Genomic DNA, 19,195 nt, shown 5'->3' on the forward strand with positions numbered 1-19,195 from the left:
ACATAAGGCTGACACATGCGATCAGGGAGTGAGGACCCCAGAAATAACAAGATGAGGGTTCACAGGAACTCCCCAGCCCAGTTTACCAAGAGAACAAGCAGCAGAAGGACTCAGATCTTTGTTAGACCTCAGTCCGATTGGAGCCCCTCTAGAGGCAATGAGACAAGCAGGGTTAAGTGTGTTAGCCCCACAGACAATGAGTGCAGAGACATCACAGTCACTGTTGATGGAGTCAGGAAACATCTAGTTGCAAGGCTTTTCCGTGCAACAACTAAATCAGTGGTTGGGAAATAGCAAAACTTCACAACCTGTTACAGTGACTGCAGAAAGATCAGAGAGAGATGATTACTTAAACTTTGTAAGACTGGGTGTGGAAGCTGCTGAACTAGTGGAAGGGACAATAGGGGTGAACAGATTAGAATCATACACAGAAGCAGAGTTAAGGTATCTGTGCCCCAAGATTACTAAGGAAGGAGGCAAGGTGCACCAGAGGTTGGCGAACCTGGCAGACAAACACAATATCGACATTGAGAATACTAAACATTTGAAAAGAAGTTACAGACTAGACTTCGACTCTAAAGATTTTGATCACATGAGATCAGCCGGAATAAAAGCGCATCTTAAAGAAATATTGCAAAGCGCGCAGATCTGGGGAGCCTTAGAAAAGTGGGAAGGCAGATTGTAGGAAGTTGGCTCTGTATGTACTATTTCAAAGTAAGAAATAGCATGCACAGAGTCCAAGGATTCCCCTTAGAGGTAAGATAGTGGCAAAAAGAGATCATTCTAATGCTCTATTTTGTGGTAGTATGGTCGAGCAGTAGGCTTATCAGAGGGTAGTGTTAAGCATTTGTGTACACACACAGGCAATAAATGAGGAACACACACACTCAAAGACAATTCCAGGCCAATAGGTTTTTGTATAGAAAAATATATTTTCTTAGTTTATTTTAAGAACCACAGGTTCAAGATTTACAATCAATACTTTAAATGAAAGGTACTTCACTCAGGTATCATAGGAACTTTGAATCAGCAAAATAGCATGCACAGTTTTGGCAAAAATGGCAATAAGCTATTTTAAAACTAGACACTGCAAATTTCAACAGTTCCTGGGGGAGGTAAGTATTGGTTAGTTTTGCAGGTAAGTAAACCACCTACAGGGTTCAAAGTTGGGTCCAAGGTAGCGCACCGTTGGGGGTTCAGAGCAACCCCAAAGTTACCACACCAGCAGCTCAGGGCCAGTCAGGTGCAGAGTTCAAAGTGGTGCCCAAACCGCATAGGCTTCAATGGAGAAGGGGGTGCCCGGTTCCAGTCTGCCAGCAGGTAGGTACCCGCGTCTTCGGAGGGCAGACCTTGGGGGGTTTGTAGGGCACCGGGGGGGACACAAGTCAGCACAGAAAGTACACCCTCAGCGGCACGGGGGCGGCCGGGTGCAGAGTGCAAACAGGCGTTGGGTTTGTAATGGAGTTCAATGGGAGACCCAGAGGTCTCTTCAGCGAAGCAGGCAGGCAAGGGGGGGGCTCCTCGGGGTAGCCACCACCTGGGCAAGGGAGAGGGCCACCTGGGGGTCGCTTCTGCACTGGAGGTCGGATCCTTCAGGTCCTGGGGGCTGCGGGTGCAGTGTCTTTACCAGGCGTCGGGTTCTTTGAAGCAGGCAGTCGCGGTCAGGGGGAGCCTCTGGATTCCCTCTGCAGGCGTCGCTGGGGGGGCTCAGGGCGGTCAACTCTGGCTACTCACAGGGTCGCAGTCGCCGGGGAGTCCTCCCTGTAGTGTTGGTTCTCCACAGGTCAAGCCGGGGGCGTCGGGTGCAGAGTGGAAAGTCTCACGCTTCCGGCGGGAAACGTGTGGTCTTGAAAAGTTGCTTCTTTGTTGCAAAGTTGTTTCTTCTTTGGAGCACAGCTGCTGTCCTCGGGAGTTCTTGGTCCTTTTAGATGCAGGGTAGTCCTCTGAGGCTTCAGAGGTCGCTGGACCCTGGGGAGCGCGTCGCTGTTGCAGTTTTTCTTGAAGTGGGGAGACAGGCTGGTAGGGCTGAGGCCAAAGCAGTTGGTGTCTCCGTCTTCTCTGCAGGGCTTTCAGGTCAGCAGTCCTTCTTCGTCTTCAGGTTGCAGGAATCTCTCTTGCTTGGTTCTGGGGGCCCCTAAATACTCAATTTAGGGGGGTGTTTAGGTCTGGGGGGTTAGTAGCCAATGGCTACTAGCCCTGAGGGTCGCTACACCCTCTTTGTGCCTCCTCCCTGAGGGGAGGGGGGCACATCCCTAATCCTATTGGGGGAATCCTCCATCTACAAGATGGAGGATTTCTAAAAGTCAGAGTCACCTCAGCTCAGGACACCTTAGGGGTTGTCCAGACTGGCCAGTGACTCCTCCTTGTTTTTCTCATTATCTCCTCCGGCCTTGCCGCCAAAAGTGGGGCTGTGGCCGGAGGGGGCAGGCATCTCCACTAGCTGGAATGCCCTGTGGCGCTGTAACAAAGGGGGTGAGCCTTTGAGGCTCACCGCTAGGTGTTACAGCTCCTGCAGGGGGAGGTGAGAAGCACCTCTACCCAGTACGGTCTTTGTTACTAGCCACAGTGACAAAGGCACTCTCCCCATGTGGCCAGCAACATGTCTGGTGTGTGGCAGGCTGGTAAAACTAGTCAGCCCACACTGGAAGTCGGGTATGTTTTCAGGGGGCATCTCTAAGATGCCCTCTGGGGTGTATTTCACAATAAAGTGTACACTGGCATCAGTGTGCATTTATTGTGCTGAGAAGTTTGATACCAAACTTCCCAGTTTTCAGTGTAGCCATTATGGAGCTGTGGAGTTCGTGTTTGACAGACTCCCAGACCATATACTCTTATGGCTACCCTGCACTTACAATGTCTAAGGTTTTGCTTAGACACTGTAGAGGCATAGTGCTCATGCACCTATGCCCTCACCTGTGGTATAGTGCACCCTGCCTTAGGGCTGTAAGGCCTGCTAGAGGGGTGACTTATCTATGCCATAGGCAGTGTGAGGTTGGCATGGCACCCTGAGAGGAGTGCCATGTCGACTTAGTCATTTTCTCCCCACCAGCACACACAAGCTGGCAAGCAGTGTGCATGTGCTGAGTGAGGGGTCCCCAGGGTGGCATAAGACATGCTGCAGCCCTTAGAGACCTTCCCTGGCATCAGGGCCCTTGGCACCAGGGGTGCCAGTTACAAGGGACTTACCTGGATGCCAGGGTGTGCCAATTGTGGAAACAAAGGTACAGGTTAGGGAAAGAACACTGGTGCTGGGGCCTGGTTAGCAGGCCTCAGTACACTTTCAAATCATAACTTGGCATCAGCAAAGGCAAAAAGTCAGGGGGTAACCATGCCAAGGAGGCATTTCCTTACACCCCCCCCCCCCCACCCCCCCAAACGAAAGAGGATGAGACTAACCTTTCCCAAGAGAGTCTTCATTTTCTAAGTGGAAGAACCTGGAAAGGCCATCTGCATTGGCATGGGCAGTCCCAGGTCTGTGTTCCACTATAAAGTCCATTCCCTGTAGGGAGATGGACCACCTCAACAGTTTTGGATTTTCACCTTTCATTTGCATTAGCCATATGAGAGGTCTGTGGTCAGTTTGAACTACAAAGTGAGTACCAAAGAGGTATGGTCTCAGCTTCTTTCAGGGACCAAACCACAGCAAAGGCCTCCCTCTCAATGGCACTCCAACGCTGCTCCCTGGGGAGTAACCTCCTGCTAATGAAAGCAACAGGCTGGTCAAGGCCATCATCATTTGTTTGGGACAAAATTGCCCCTATTCCATGTTCAGAGGCATCAGTCTGCACAATGAACTGCTTGGAGTAATCCGGAGCTTTTAGAACTGGTGCTGTGCACATAGCTTGTTTCGGGGTGTCAAAGGCCTGTTGGCATTTCTACAGTCCAATTTACCTTCTTTGGCATTTTCTTGGAGGTAAGTTCTGTGAGGGGTGTCACTATTGATCCATATTCCTTCACAAACCTCCTGTAGTACCCAGTCAAGCCAAGGAATGCCCTGACTTGAGTCTGGGTTTTTGGAGCTACCCAGTCCAGAATAGCCTGGATCTTGGGTTGGAGTGGCTGAACTTGGCCTCCACCTACAAGGTGTCCCAAGTAAACCAGAGTTCCCTGCCCTATCTGACATTTGGATGCCTTGATAGAGAGGCCTGCAGCTTGCAGGACCTTCAAAACCTTCTTCAGGTGGACCAGGTGATCCTGCCAGCTGGAGCTAAAGACAGCAATATCGTCAAGATAAGCTGCACTAAAGGACTCCAAGCCAGCAAGGACTTGATTCACCAACCTTTGGAAGGTGGCAGGGGCATTCTTTAAACCAAAGGGCATAACAGTAAACTGATAGTGCCCATCAGGTGTGGAGAATGCTGTCTTTTCTTTTGCTCCTGGTGCCATTTTGATTTGCCAGTACCCTGCTGTCAAGTCAAAGGTACTTAAGTATCTGGCAGCACCTAGTCGGTCAATTAATCCATCTGCCCTTGGAATGGGATGGGCATCTGTCTTGGTGACAGAATTAAGTCCTCTGTAGTCCACACAAAACCTCATCTCTCTCTTTCCATCTTTGGTGTGAGGTTTGGGGACTAAGACCACTGGGCTAGCCCAGGGGCTGTCAGAGTGCTCAATGACTCCCAATTCCAGCATCTTGTGGACTTCCACCTTGATGCTTTCCTTAACTTGGTCAGACTGTCTGAAAATGTTGTTTTTGACAGGCATGCTGTCTCCTGTGTCCACATCATGGGTACACAGGTGTGTCTGACCAGGGGTTAGGGAAAAGAGCTCAGCAAACTGTTGTAAGACTTTCCTACAGTCAGATTGCTGTTGGCCAGAGAGGGTGTCTGAATAGATCACTCCATCTACTGAGCCATCTTTAGGGTCTGTGGAGAGGAGATCAGGGAGAGGTTCACTCTCAGCTTCCTGGTCCTCATATGTTACCATCAACAGATTCACATCTACCCTGTCATGAAAGAGCTTGAGGCGGTTCACATGGATCACCCTTTTGGGGGTCCTGCTAGTGCCTAGGTCTACCAGGTAGGTGACCTGACTTTCTCTCTAGCACTGGGTAAGGGCCACTCCGTCTGTCCTGAAGTGCCCTGGGAGCCACAGGCTCTAGAACCCAGACTTTCTGCCCTGGCTGAAATTCACCCATAGCAGCCTTTTGGTCATACCACATCTTCAGGAGTTGTTGGCTGGCCTCAAGGTTTTTGCTTGCCTTTTCCATGTACTCTGTCATTCTGGAACGTAGGCCTAGTACATAGTCCACTATATCTTGTTTAGGCTCATGAAGAGGTCTCTCCCAGCCTTCTTTTACAAGAGCTAGTGGTCCCCTGACAGGATGGCCAAACAGAAGTTCAAAGGGGGAAAACCCTACTCCCTTCTGAGGCACCTCTCTGTAGGCGAAAAGCAGACAAGGCAAGAGGACATCCCATCTCCTTTTGAGCTTTTCAGGGAGCCCCATGATCATGCCTTTCAATGTCTTGTTAAATCTTTCTACAAGGCCATTGGTTTGTGGATGGTATGGTGTGGTGAATTTGTATGTCACCCCACACTCATTCCACATATGTTTCAGGTATGCTGACATGAAGTTGGTACCCCTGTCAGACACCACCTCTTTAGGTAATCCCACTCTTGTAAAGATACCAATGAGTGCTTTAGCTACTGCGGGGCAGTAGTGGACCTAAGGGGAATTGCTTCAGGGTATCTAGTAGCGTGATCCACTACTACTAGTATGTATTGGTTTCCGGAGGCTGTGGGAGGTTCAAGTGGACCCACTATGTCCACACCCACTCTTTCAAAGGGGACCCCCACCACTGGAAGTGGAATGAGGGGGGCCTTTGGGTGTCCACCTGTCTTACCACTGGCTTGACAGGTGGCACAGGAGACACAAAACTCCTTTACTTTCTGGGACATCTTGGGCCAATAGAAATGGTTAACTAACCTTACCCAAGTCTTGGTTTGTCCCAAATGCCCAGCAAGTGGAATATCATGAGCTAAGGTTAGAATGAACTCTCTAAGCTCCTGAGGCACTACCACTCTATTAGTGGCACCAGGTTTGGGATCTCTTGCCTCAGTGTAGAGGAGTCCATCTTCCCAATAGACTCTATGTGTTCCAATGATTTTTCCTTTGGTCTCTTCAGCAGCTTGCTGCCTAAGGCCTTCAAGAGAGGGACATGTTTCTTGCCCCTTACAGATCTGTTCCCTTGTGGGTCCCCCTGGGCCTAAGAGTTCAACCTGATAAGGTTCCAACTCCATGGGCTCAGTTCCCTCAGAGGGCAGAACTTCTTCCTGGGAAGAGAGGTTCTCTTTCTCCTGTTGTGTTGAAGCTGGTTCCCCAGTCTTCTTTCCTTTTCTCTTGGAGGGTTGGGCCCTTTTTCCAGGCTCCAACACCACTTTTTCACCCTGAGCCTTGCACTGTGCCCTTGTCTTGACACACACCAGTTCAGGGATACCCAGCATAGCTGCATGGGTTTTGAGTTCTACCTCAGCCCATGCTGAGGACTCCAGGTCATTTCCAAGCAAACAGTCTACAGGGATATTTGAGGAGACCGCCACCTGTTTCAAGCCATTGATCCCTCCCCACTTTAAAGTTACCATAGCCATGGGATGTACTTTAGTCTGATTGTCAGCGTTGGTGACTGGATAAGTTTGTCCAGCCAGGTATTGACCAGGGGAAACCAGTTTCTCTGTCACCATGGTGACACTGGCACCTGTATCCCTCAGGCCTTCTACACTAGTCCCATTAATTAAGAGTTGCTGCCTGTATTTTTGCATATTAGGGGGCCAGGCAGCCAGTGTGGCTAAGTCCACCCCACCCTCAGAGACTAGTGTAGCTTCAGTGTGAACCCTGATTTGCTCTGGGCACACTGTTGATCCCACCTGGAGACTGGCTATTCCAGTGCTAACTGGAGTAGAGTTTGAAGTGGAACCTTTCTTGGGACAGGCCTTGTCTCCAGTTTGATGTTCCTGCTGATTACAACTACGACACCAGGCCTTCTTGGGATCAAAGTTTTTACCCTTGTACCCAAAATTGGATTGTGAAGAGGCTTTGGACCCTCCCTCCTGAGCATGTTTTTGGGGCCCTGTAGAAGACTCTTTACTTTTTCCCTTGGATGTCTCAACGCTCTTCCCCTGGGGAGTCTTCGTGACCCCTTTCTTTTGGTCACCCCCTGTGGAAGTCTTGGTCACCCTAGTCTTGACCCAATGGTCCGCCTTCTTTCCCAATTCTTGGGTAGAAATTGGCCCTATGTCTACCAGATGCTGATGCAGTTTATCATTAAAACAATTACTTAACAGGTGTTCTTTCACAAATAAATTGTACAGCCCATCATAATCATTTACACCACTGCCATGAATCCAACCATCCAGTGTTTTGACTGAGAAGTCAACAAAATCAACCCAGGTCTGGCTCGAGGATTTTTGAGCCCCCCTGAACCTAATCCTGTACTCCTCAGTTGAGAATCCAAAGCCCTCAATCAGGGTAGCCTTCATGAGGTCATAAGATTCTGCAACTTTTCCAGAGAGTGTGAGGAGTCCATCCCTACACTTTCCAGTGAACATTTCCCAAAGGAGAGCGGTAGGGCTGGGGCCAAAGCAGTTGGTGTCTCCGTCTTCTCTGCAGGGCTTTCAGGTCAGCAGTCCTTCTTCGTCTTCAGGTTGCAGTAATCTCTCTTCCTTGGTTCTGGGGGCCCCTAAATACTCAATTTAGGGGTGTGTTTAGGTCAGTGGCTACTAGCCCTGAGGGTGGCTACACCCTCTTTGTGCCTCCTCCCTGAGGGGAGGGGGGCACATCCGTAATCCTATTGGGGGAATCCTCCATCTGCAAGATGGAGGATTTCTAAAAGTCAGAGTCACCTCAGCTCAGGACACCTTAGGGGTTGTCCTGACTGGCCAGTGACTCCTCCTTGTTTTTCTCATTATCTCCTCCGGCCTTGCCGCCAAAAGTGGGGCCATGGCCGGAGGGGGCGGGCATCTCCACTAGCTGGAATGCCCTGTGGCACTGTAACAAAGGGGGGTGAGCCTTTGAGGCTCACCGCCAGGTGTTACAGCTCCTGCAGGGGGAGGTGAGAAGCACCTCCACCCAGTACAGGCTTTGTTACTAGCCACAGAGTGACAAAGGCACTCTCCCCATGTGGCCAGCAACATGTCTGGTGTGTGGCAGGCTGGTAAAACTAGTCAGCCTACACTGTAAGTCGGGTATGTTTTCAGGGGGCATCTCTAAGATGCCCTTTGGGTTGTATTTCACAATAAAGTGTACACTGGCATCAGTGTGCATTTATTGTGCTAAGAAGTTTGATACCAAACTTCCCAGTTTTCAGTGTAGCCATTATGGAGTTGTGGAGTTCGTGTTTGACAGACTCCCAGACCATATACTCTTATGGCTACCCTGCACTTACAATGTCTAAGATTTTACTTAGACACTGTAGGGGCATAGTGCTCATGCACCTATGCCCTCACCTGTGGTATAGTGCACCCTGCCTTAGGGCTGTAAGGCCTGCTAGAGGGGTGACTTATCTATGCCATAGGCAGTGTGAGGTTGGCATGGCACCCTGAGGGGAGTGCCATGTCGACTTAGTCATTTTCTCCCCACCAGCACACACAAGCTGGCAAGCAGTGTGCATGTCCTGAGTGAGGGGTCCCCAGGGTGGCATAAGACCTGCTGCAGCCCTTAGAGACCTTCCCTGACACCAGTGCCCTTGGTACCAGGGGTACCAGTTACAAGGGAATTACCTGGATGACAGGGTGTGCCAATTGTGGAAACAAAGGTACAGGTTAGGGAAAGAACACTGGTGCTGGGGCCTGGTTTGCAGGCCTCAGCACACTTTCAAATCATAACTTGGCATCAGCAAAGGCAAAAAGTCAGGGGGTAACCATGCCAAGGAGGCATTTCCTTACAAAGATGGTCAAAGAAAAGAGATAAGGAGAAAGGTGACAGTACGAGGTCAAGTTCGACTAAAGCCCCACCAGATACCGGAACAGTAAAGATATTACCAATGAGAGAAACAGCTGGAGGAGTTCTAGTCCATGTACCGTGGACTAGGGGAGACATTTTGTCATTTACAAATGATTATCCCAGGTTGAGGGAGAAACCAATAGAGTTGTATCAGCAGACGGATAGGTTTGTGAAGCTTTCGAAATGTCTCTGGGAAGACCTAAATACCTTGTTTAAGATCATTGTTCCACCTGACTTATGGCGTGAGTGCAAGAGAGGTGTAGACTGGCCGACACAGGAGCCGGCAAGGAATAAGGTGACTGGAGCACCATCTGAGGAGGTGATGAAGTACTATCATAAAGTGATTGAGTTTTTGAAGCAGAAGGTGTTGCCGAAAGTGACTGATTGGCAGAAAATCGACCGGACCTCACAGGAGGTTAAAGAGTCCATCCACGCTTATTATGAGAGATTGTTGAAAGCATTCAAACATTACAGTGGCACTGAGACTATTGAGCTGTTTAGGTCCGTTGAAGGGCTGAGACCAGAGGTTAGTCAGATGATTAAGAATCATTTGATCTGTTGGCAGGCGAAGCCGATTGACGAGGTGTTGCAATATGCAAAATACTGTAGTGACGAAATTGAGCTGAAGCAGAGAAAGTTGAAGGAGAAAGTGATAGTGATGCAGATTTAAGCAGCGCAGGCAGGCATGCAAGGGAATGGGATTCAGCAGATGATCCAACAGCAACCACAAGGGAATGGCATGTTTCAGGCACAACCGAGAGGCCGAGGTCGAGGTTATGTGAATCGCGGTACAGATTTGAACACTGTTGTGGTTCAGAATGATGCACAGGGGATGAAAAAGATGTCATCATGTCACGCGTGCGGGGGCGTGGGACATTGGAAGCAGGAATGCCTGAATGCGGTGCATGATGGTGTTGTTCAACAAAGCACTGATGTCGGTACATTTCAAAATGTACGAGGTCCAAAAATGAGAGGTCAAAATCAGAACTTCCAAAATAACATGGTTCAGATGCAGGGGCTACAGCCCATGCAGCAAATGCAAATGCCGCGTGTTCAACCAGCACAAATGCAGCAAGTACAACAGCAGGCTCCCCTGGTACCTAGACAGCAAATGCAATTACCATTAGCTCCAATGGGACAGCAACAGGTGATGCTTCCTCAGCAGGTCACAGGACAAGTAATGAGTCAAAATAATACAGTGCAGCAATTCCCATTGCGTGGTGAAGATGGAATGAATGATGAATGGTCGGATGATAGCTCAGACAGTGAAGAGTGCAGGCTTGCAGCGTCTCTAGAAGTAGATCAGAGGGGACTTGCTGATTGCGTCCAGAACAAAAGATGACTGTAGGTATGACACAATTGCCCTACTGAACCATTTGGGAAAGAATGGACATTATGGGGGTTATTACAAATTAGGAGGAGGTGTTAATCCGTCCCAAAAGTGACGGTAAAGTGACGGATATACCACCAGCCGTATTACGAGTCCATTATATCCTATGGATATAACACCTCCTCCAAAGTTGTAATAACCCCCTAAGTGTCTCCAAAGAAGCTGCAGTACTGTCAGAAAGAGGTGAAATACTTAGGATACTTGATTGAGAAAGGGTCCAGGAGAATATCAAAAGAAAGAGTGACAGCCATACTGCAGATGAACCCCCCGACAACAAAGAGAGACGTCAGGATGTTTTTGGGAATGGTGGGCTACTGTCGCCAATGGATACCCAACTTTTCGATTGTCTCTAAACCACTGATAAAGCTGACAGGCAAAGAAACTAAGGATGACCCGTATACTATAACTCTGTCCGAGGAAGAGCTTGAGTCATTCATGGAATTGAGAGAGTGCATGTGCAGGGCACCAGCTTTAGGTATGCCTGATTACACAAAGCCTTTTCTACTGTTTTGTCATGAACATGATGCTTGTTCTTTGTCTGTCTTGACACAGGTCCATGGAGATGCAAACCGCCCTGTAGCATATTTTTCAGCTACCTTAGACCTAGTCGCAGCAACCTTACCGGGTTGTTTGCGCGCAGTTGCAGCAGTTGGTCAAAGCCTTACACAGTGTGAAGGCATAGTGATGGGGCATCCCTTAACAGTAAAGGTTCTGCATTCAGTTGAAATTCTGTTGACTCGAACTAAAACTCAGCACATGACAAATGCTCGACTTACCCGATATGAGACGATTATTCTGGGATCACCTAATGTCTCCTTGAAGAGATGTACTGTATTGAACCCGGCAACTCTACTTCCTGTTGAAAATACTGAGATTAATAATGAAGAGGAAGTGGAGCATGACTGTCTTGAGGTAACAGAACTATGTACCAAACCCCGACCTGACATTCAAGATACGCAGTTAAAAGAAAATGACTGCATTATGTTTGTTGATGGATCTTGTTTGAGAGACTCAGTCGGAATACTAAGAGCCGGTTATGCTGTGTGTACAATCGCTGGTATTATAGAGGCTTCCTGGCTCGAAAGAGTGTATTCCGCACAAGTGGCAGAATTAATTGCCCTTACTAAGGCATGCCACGCAGCTGAAAACCTGAAAGTCACTATCTATACTGACAGCAGATACGGATTTGGAATTGTACATGATTTTGGCCAATTGTGGTCACAGAGAGGTTTCATGACCTCTTCTGGTTCTCCAGTGAAAAATGGCGAACAGATTAAGGATTTGTTACATGCGATTCAGTTACCTCTTGAAATTGCCGTGGTGAAATGCAATGCTCACGTTAAGTCACAAGACTTTGTGTCCATGGGAAAAGGCTATGCAGATCAAGTCGCAAGATTTTGCGCATTGAACTGTATATCGTTCAAGGATCAGTGGGAATTATTACCGCAAACTGAAAATGAAACATGCTTGAACTTTGCATTAAGAGTAGTCGATACCTTAGATGAGCTAAAATCACTGCAGGGCCGTGCTAGCAGAGAGGAAAAACGCTTTTGGCAGAGAATGCAATGTGTATAAAGAGCTGACAACTTATGGGTCTCAGAGGAGGGGAAACTGGTTTTCCCAAACAGCCTTTTGTCACAGTTTGCAAGGCTTTACCATGGACAGGCACATCTTGGGAGAGATGCAATGATCAGTTTATTTAAAATTGACTGGTTCAACCCGAAATTCAGACAAGCCGCAGAGGTTACCTGTCACAGGTGCATCATCTGTCAACAGATGAATGCAGGAAAAGGGACTGTGGTAACTTTGAGCCACATAGGGAGACCTGGAGGTCCGTTTAGCAAGATGCAAATGGATTTCATTGAAATGCCAATGTGTGGAGGGTTGAAGTAAGTGTTGGTGATTGTGTGTGTTTTCAGCCACTGGATTGAAGCTTACCCCACACGTAGGAATGACAATCTGACAGTTGCAAAGCTATTACTTAGAGAGCTAATACCAAGGTTCGGGTTTCCGGTCTCTTTAGAATCAGATAGGGGCAGACACTTCGGCAATGAGGTGATTAAGCTCTTGTGTGCTGCATTAGACATTGAACAGAAGCTGCATTGTAGCTACCGCCCGCAGCATCAGGACTTGTAGAACAGATGAATGGCACTTTGAAGTCAAGAATGGCAAAAATGTGCGCAGCTACCAATATGAAATGGCCAGATGTATTGCCCTTAGTGCTGATGTCGATGAGAACCACCCCTGATAAGAAGACAGGACTATCACCCCATGAGATCCTCATGGGCAGAGCTATGAAGTTGCCCGCAGTACCTGCAAATGCTCTTGTGAATATCACGGATGATATGGTGTTGGACTACTGCAAAGGGTTGGCTGATGTGGTTCACTCTTTTTCCCATCAGGTGGAGGCCAACACATTGCCACCGATCAGTGATCCAGGTCACACCCTGCAAACCGGTGACTGGGTGGTTGCCAAGAAGCACGTGAGGAAGTCGTGTTTGGAGCCGCGCTGGAAGGGGCCATATCAAGTAATACTGACAACAAAAACTGCTGTGAAATGGACAGGCATTCCATACTAGATACATGCCAGTCACACAAAGAAGGTAACATGTCCGACTGATGAGGAACTTGAAGTTTCCGACTCAGCAATTCCAGAGAAGGAAGTCTCAGGGCCGGAAAACAGCCAAAGGGGAACTGAGACTGCAGGAGAGCCCACTGAGGACGGCCTAGTCCCTCAAACAGTAAACGAGTTCGAGCGAGGTGACGGTGAGCCTATCTCAGTAGAGGCAGCAGGAGAACTAAGTCAAGGAGAGGTTCTCCCAGAAGTAGACAGATACGGGTTAGAGCTTGAACCCTTTACAGACCCAGAAGAAGAAGAAGGGGAAATAGTAGAGGGAGGTCAAAGTACACCGGCATCTCCCGAGCCAGTTGCAGGTCCGTCAAGAGAAAACACCATAGCACAAGAGGAGGGTGCTGATCAGAATCCTGAAAGGCTAAGCAGGAAGAAGACGCATAAAGGTGATAACTGGCCAAAGAAACAAACTTCAAGAGAAAAGGTTGTACCAGGCGAAACAATAACGGAAGAAATCGATACAACCAGAATAGAGGATCTAAGTGAAGGAGAATTGCAAAGTGAACACAGGCTGAAAAGAAAAAGAGTCGCAAATAGAAGGTACGCAGGTCCTGAATGGGCATATGCAACGACATCTGAATGGCAACAAGAATTGTTAGCGTTTTGTTTTGATCGAGAAGTACCAGGCCAATATTACGGTACCTGAAATCACTTTGAGGAAGAGACTGAGTTAAAATTAAAATCAAAATTGAAAGCTGAAAAGCTGAGAAAAGAGACTAATAAATTACCGGATGTGACACTGATAACCTGAATTGTCTTTGAAACTGATTATAACAAGCTGCTAAACCTGATTTGACAAAAGGGTCCTGGAGTGAGTGAAACGCTGTAAATACACGCGGAGAGAAAGAGAGACTTTGCATCAAGAAAAAAAAAAAAGAGCTTTTAAATCGGCCTCAAGTTGATTGTTTGAGTTATAGTGCTATCTGATTCTTTACAGACCATGGCTTATAATAGAGGTAGTAGCAAGAAGGGTAAAGTGTGTGGTTGGTTAAGTGTTATATTAGGTATTGTGTGTGCAATAATAATTGTGGGTGTGATTGTGGGAATGCTGTGGTTGGATAAGAAAGCGACTAACAATGCTTCAAAACCTGAGACTACAACACTAACACAGTGGGAAAAGTTTGAGCAAGATACAAAACACTTGCATGAGGGAACAAATTCAAAGGGGGAACTTTCCACTAATGTCTTCTATCGCTTGCTGAATGAGTATGTTGAAACCATGGATGCGAGAAATTGTTATGTGTGCACAAAGATTCCTTCATCAGTACAGGAGGGGGTCACTTATCATAGCTTACCATTAACTTACGGGATAAGCTGTAGTCTGTTACTAACAAGATTCTATGACCAGGAGCATGTGCAATACATTTATTCAAATTTGGATGTGGTGTTTTCCTTTGTGCCTGTGATTGAGTTTCTGAACAAATTAGCTAAGGAGCATAGTATAAAATTAGTTAGAGGTTTCTTTGAACCGACACTGACATTTGGGACAGCTTATGCACACCGCAACAATCTGACCTGCTTATTAACGCCTGTAGAGAAAAGCTTTTTAGATCACACTGATGATAGACGCAAAGCACTGAAGGAAAGATTAGAAAAGGGGCTAGAGAAATGCACATATGCAAATGATTATGCTTACACTGCAATAAAGACGCAAGACAAATTAGCTATAGATGCATTACATGTAGGAAGGCTTTGTATATATAGGCCAAAATCTGATCATGACACTTTATTTGTGGGAACGAGTGAATGCAGGCATGTGTTTTTGTTTCAGAGTAAGTGGACATTCATGTTAAATGGACAGGATCCAGCGATCCCTGGGATCTATTATATCTGTGGACTTAATGCTTATTACCGTCTTCCTAAGGGATGGTATGGGACATGCTATTTGGGGATAGTCTTCCCAAAGATATACCAGATTGATGACTTAAAGCAAATACCTAAAATGTCTGAATTACAACATGCTAGACAAAAACGAGAGACAGCGGCTGCTGTCGTTGGTGATATTTTTGGAACCATAATTCCTTCAGTAGGAGTTATTTTAAACTCCATAAAGATTTGAAAGTTGTCTACTATTGTGGATAACATGCTGACAAATTTTATAGGGGCTATACTCCTGATGGATACTGAACTTGCTGCAGAAAGAGCTATGACTCTTCAAAACCGGCTTGCTTTAGACATTCTTTTAGCAAAGAGCGGCGGAGTCTGTAAGATGCTCAACGAGCGTCATTGTTGCTCATTTATTCCAGATAATAGTAAAAAGATTGGAGGTATGCTTACTAACCTAACTAGAGATAGTGCAGATTTGAAGGAACTGAAGGAACCTGGAGTGTGGGAGAAAGTTGGAAAAAGAATTGCCATAGTAGGGAGCTGGTTTAGCAATATTTGGAATGGGGTTCTTGCAAAAATATTAGGGGGTCTATTCCTGATCTGTTTATTAGGTTTATGGGGAGCATGCAAAAGTAATGACAAAATTAAAAGAAATTGGACAAAGAGAAACAGGAGAAATGAGGAAAGTGAAAGGGAGAAAATGTTTAATGAAATTTGGGAAAGTTCACACAAGGGGCAGGATGTTGAAATGCGCATTATTAAAAGTGAAAGGTCAAAAGGGAAAGGTTTATGTGATGACGAACGTCATCAGAGGAGGGACTGAGAGAGCGTAGCTTATATAATCTATATTAACATGAAATGTTTATGAATCAATGTGTGATAATGCCGCATAGAAACTGTAATAATGATTTGTTTTTTTGCTTAAACATGCACTTGAAATGTGACCATGGGGAGTGGCCGCCAATGTATACCTGGACTAATAAAATGACTAAATGTTTATGAATTATTAGAATTGAATAGTTTTATACTAATTATTAATGATTACGTTATTGAAATTGTGCTAGAATCCTTGTAGGCCTTAAGTTAGCATGAGCCGAAGCTTAGCCGCCTGGCTCTCATATTAAATTGTATTTTTCCTAACGTACAGTGTGCTGACTCACAAAAGGACGTGACCTCTTGTTTTCTTCAAACTAGAAGCTGAATGTAACCATAGTAGATTCTTTCTCACGAAATTCATATTGCCTGTAGAAAATGTTAGTCAAAATGCAACAGTGTAGATTAATGTAATGTACAAGGTCGTTCAAACCGGTGAAGACAATGGAGCTACTGACCGAATATGTGCAAAGAATTACAGAAGGATTAAATCATACCGGACGTGCTACCTCTGAAGACGGCATTCATATGGACCAATAAAATGTCTGTAAACTAATATGGGGTGAAAGATTAATGACATAATCTGTATTCTAACTGGGTAAAGATAGTGGGGTATAACCAGGGACCAATGAAATTTTAGGGGAATGTACAACGAAAAAGGGATAAAAACCCATGACACAGGGAGCCATTTAAGTAGGTTAGGGAATGCTATTGATTTTATCCAGAAACTTTGTCACTCTGTTTGGTGACTTTCTTTGGTTTTACTTAAACCATCCATTTCTTAGATTGCCCATTTTACACTTTACCTCCTTATGAGGGAAGTGCCCCTTTTGCCCCAGAGCTGAATTCTGACTGATGGCGATTTGACTGACGTCCTGAAGACGAAGACTGAACCTGAGTGCTGACCTAAACCTTGGAGGGTAACTATGACAATGAAATTGTGATTTGTCTGTTTGCTTTTCCTTTCTAGGTACCAACTGCTTACTTTTGACAGGGACCATAGTTAGAGGTTTTCCAAATTGGTGTTCTAAATTGTTTTGCATGAAGCCCAACATGCTAATGCTAATCAGAGGTTAGGACAGGGGTTCACTAAACTGACGCAAATAGACAAACGACTGAATCTATGCTTAGTTGGACTGACGCGATGATGACACTCTGCTAAAGTTTACCTATGTTGACGCTGTGTTATGTTCTAATAATGACGTTCCTTGTGTTGTTTTAAGTCTTATTCAAGTTGCCAAATTATGACAATGCTATTGATTGTTTTGGTTTTGAGATTAATTTACATGCTTTTAGAATTGTAAACAATAGGGAATAAACTTCATAAAATTCTACTAAACTGGTGTGGTTATTCATGACTGCAAGGTCATGGTAGCGTCTTGAGTTGATTAATGACTTTGACTAAAGTGAAATGCATTGTGGTAATAAATATTGATAACATTATTAATGTATTGATTGACATATTGATTAGCTATCTCGTCCTAAGGTGTCTTTCAACTGGGTCAAAAGATTCATTGGCCTAAAGTGTAATAAATTATCATAGAGGGGCGCGTTAACCCTGCCTCCTTTACTTCTCCTATAGATGAAAGGTTAATTGTCTGTATGTTAAACTGTCGTGGCCCATTCATTTTGACTGAGATTGTCACTTTTTTCTCATCCCACTTTTAGCCATGTCTATTTCCTTCTATATAGTGCAAACTAAGGTGTGCGTGGGAGGGGGGGTAATTTAGCTTTCCTGTCTTTGGAAGTGGGTTTCGCCTCGAGGAAGCAGTGAGTGGGACAAGGACAAAGAGGACTAAGACTAATGAAGTTTATTTGAGGTTCTGGAAGGGCCAGGACGTGATACTTATTGTTAGTGAAAATGTCTCCTTACTCATTTACAATGCATGCAGCCTCTCTTTACGTGACTAATCAATTGCGAATGCTTTGGATAACTGTAAAACACCATACTTTCATTTTAGATTTGTTACCTTTAATTCAGGGGCTGAAAATGCCGAATTATGGTGATTTTCATCACCTTACTGCTATCACGATACGATACTTGACTTGGCATGAAAATATGAGACAGGACGTGAAATACTGGCCAGGACAAGTACTCAAGGATGCCTAAACAGACATGGGGGGTTTGGAACGTTTTCGGCTCTATGCGAAGCCAACAAAATACCCCATCGACATTATAGCGAAAGATAGAACTGCCGAGAGGACGCAACACCTGATGCCTGCAACCTCGTGTCCACTCTGTTTTTCAACGGAGGCACCGCTATCTAATGTAATCAATAGACGACTGCGTATTCGTTACAACTATATATACTTTAAAAAATAACAAATAAATGACGCTGCTGTGAAGGTCGAGCCTAACGGCTACACTTCAACATGGCCGCCGCCCTTTCACCTCACGCAACGCTTACCTATCACATATACGCCTCGTGTTTCTATGGTTACGGCGCCATTTTTTACCTGGAAGCAGTTAGGGGCCGGAAGCGTGGTACTTCCCCTTAGGTTGAGGTGGTTTGGGGACGCGAGCGACAGGCGGTGAACTCCGGGGGTGTTGGTAATGGTAAGCCTCGGCGCCCCGTATGTTTTGGGGGAGGCGCGGACAGCAGTGACCTATTCAGGCTGTCAGAGCAGCGCCGACACCTATTGGTCAGTCTGTGGACAGAGTACAGCCAATCAGAGTGGCGTGCTGTCAAAAATGACGTGTAAATCACGCACACGTGACGCAGCGGCGCTGTATTGTCACCTCACCCCTTCATGGCTGCTGGGGTTTGGCCATGTGAGGTAAGTACTGAGGGGACGCTTCCGCCTGCCTCGGTCGCAGACCCCCCGCTTCCGCTTTTTGTCATCAGTTTTCCAATGTGGAGAGCTCTGACTGCAGCTGGCAGCTTAATGAGGCAATTATACTGTGGCACAATTAAGTTGTTTTCTTTTGAAGAAACAACTAAACATAATGGGCCTAATACTTTGTTTCTTCAAAGAAACATGATGTCGAACATTAAAACGACTTTAACATTACATTTAAGGTATTACCTTAAAACAAAAGGATGCAGTAAACAAACTGTTAGAACGTGTGGTTTGGTATCTTTCGCCCCCAGTAAACGATATATAACTTGGTCCTGGAAAACAAGAAATACACAGATGATAGTTACTTTTATGTGTTGTCGAACTGCATTTGCGAAACCCATGAAGTTTAGTGTTCTGAATATTTACCAATTATAATCATTAGTCTTAGGCATAATGGCCCTCATCATATTCATTACTTATAAAGTGTTTCCTCACTTCCAGATCAGAGAAAAAGATCTGAATGGATGCTTCTAGGTGACTCCAGTTATCCACCCGGATTTATTAACCGCTAACATTCTTCCTGACAGTAGCAAGCCTAATTGCAGTCTGGCGTGGGTTAGCTGGTCATATTGACTGATGAGGACAATTAGAAGTAAGGATAATGTTTCTTTGTTCATATTTTAAAATCTATCCCTTTTAATATATTAAAAAAGCATGATGTCGTAGAGCACTATCATGTACAGGCAGACATTTT

General features: G+C 45.9%; 2 protein-coding genes across 5 annotated transcripts in view; one reads left to right on the top strand and one right to left on the bottom strand.

Annotated features, from left to right (window-relative positions):
- LOC138267440 (microtubule-associated protein futsch-like) overlaps window positions 1-18,244 on the bottom strand; it is a 164,707-nt gene extending 146,463 nt beyond the window's left edge. The window contains exon 1 of the mRNA XM_069216377.1: window positions 18,118-18,244. The gene's annotated coding sequence lies outside the window, so the exon portion shown is untranslated. The remainder of the gene's footprint in view (window positions 1-18,117) is intronic.
- LOC138267441 (SURP and G-patch domain-containing protein 2-like) overlaps window positions 18,127-19,195 on the top strand; it is a 122,311-nt gene continuing 121,242 nt past the window's right edge. For 2 of the 4 annotated variants that reach the window (XM_069216381.1, XM_069216379.1), the window contains exon 1: window positions 18,127-18,217. The gene's annotated coding sequence lies outside the window, so the exon portion shown is untranslated. Of the gene's footprint in view, window positions 18,439-19,195 lie in introns of all 4 variants that reach the window. The other 2 variants (XM_069216380.1, XM_069216382.1) reach the window with 2 other exon arrangements.

The sequence above is a fragment of the Pleurodeles waltl genome, chromosome 12, assembly GCF_031143425.1.
Source record: "Pleurodeles waltl isolate 20211129_DDA chromosome 12, aPleWal1.hap1.20221129, whole genome shotgun sequence".
Taxonomy (NCBI): Eukaryota; Metazoa; Chordata; class Amphibia; order Caudata; family Salamandridae; genus Pleurodeles; species Pleurodeles waltl.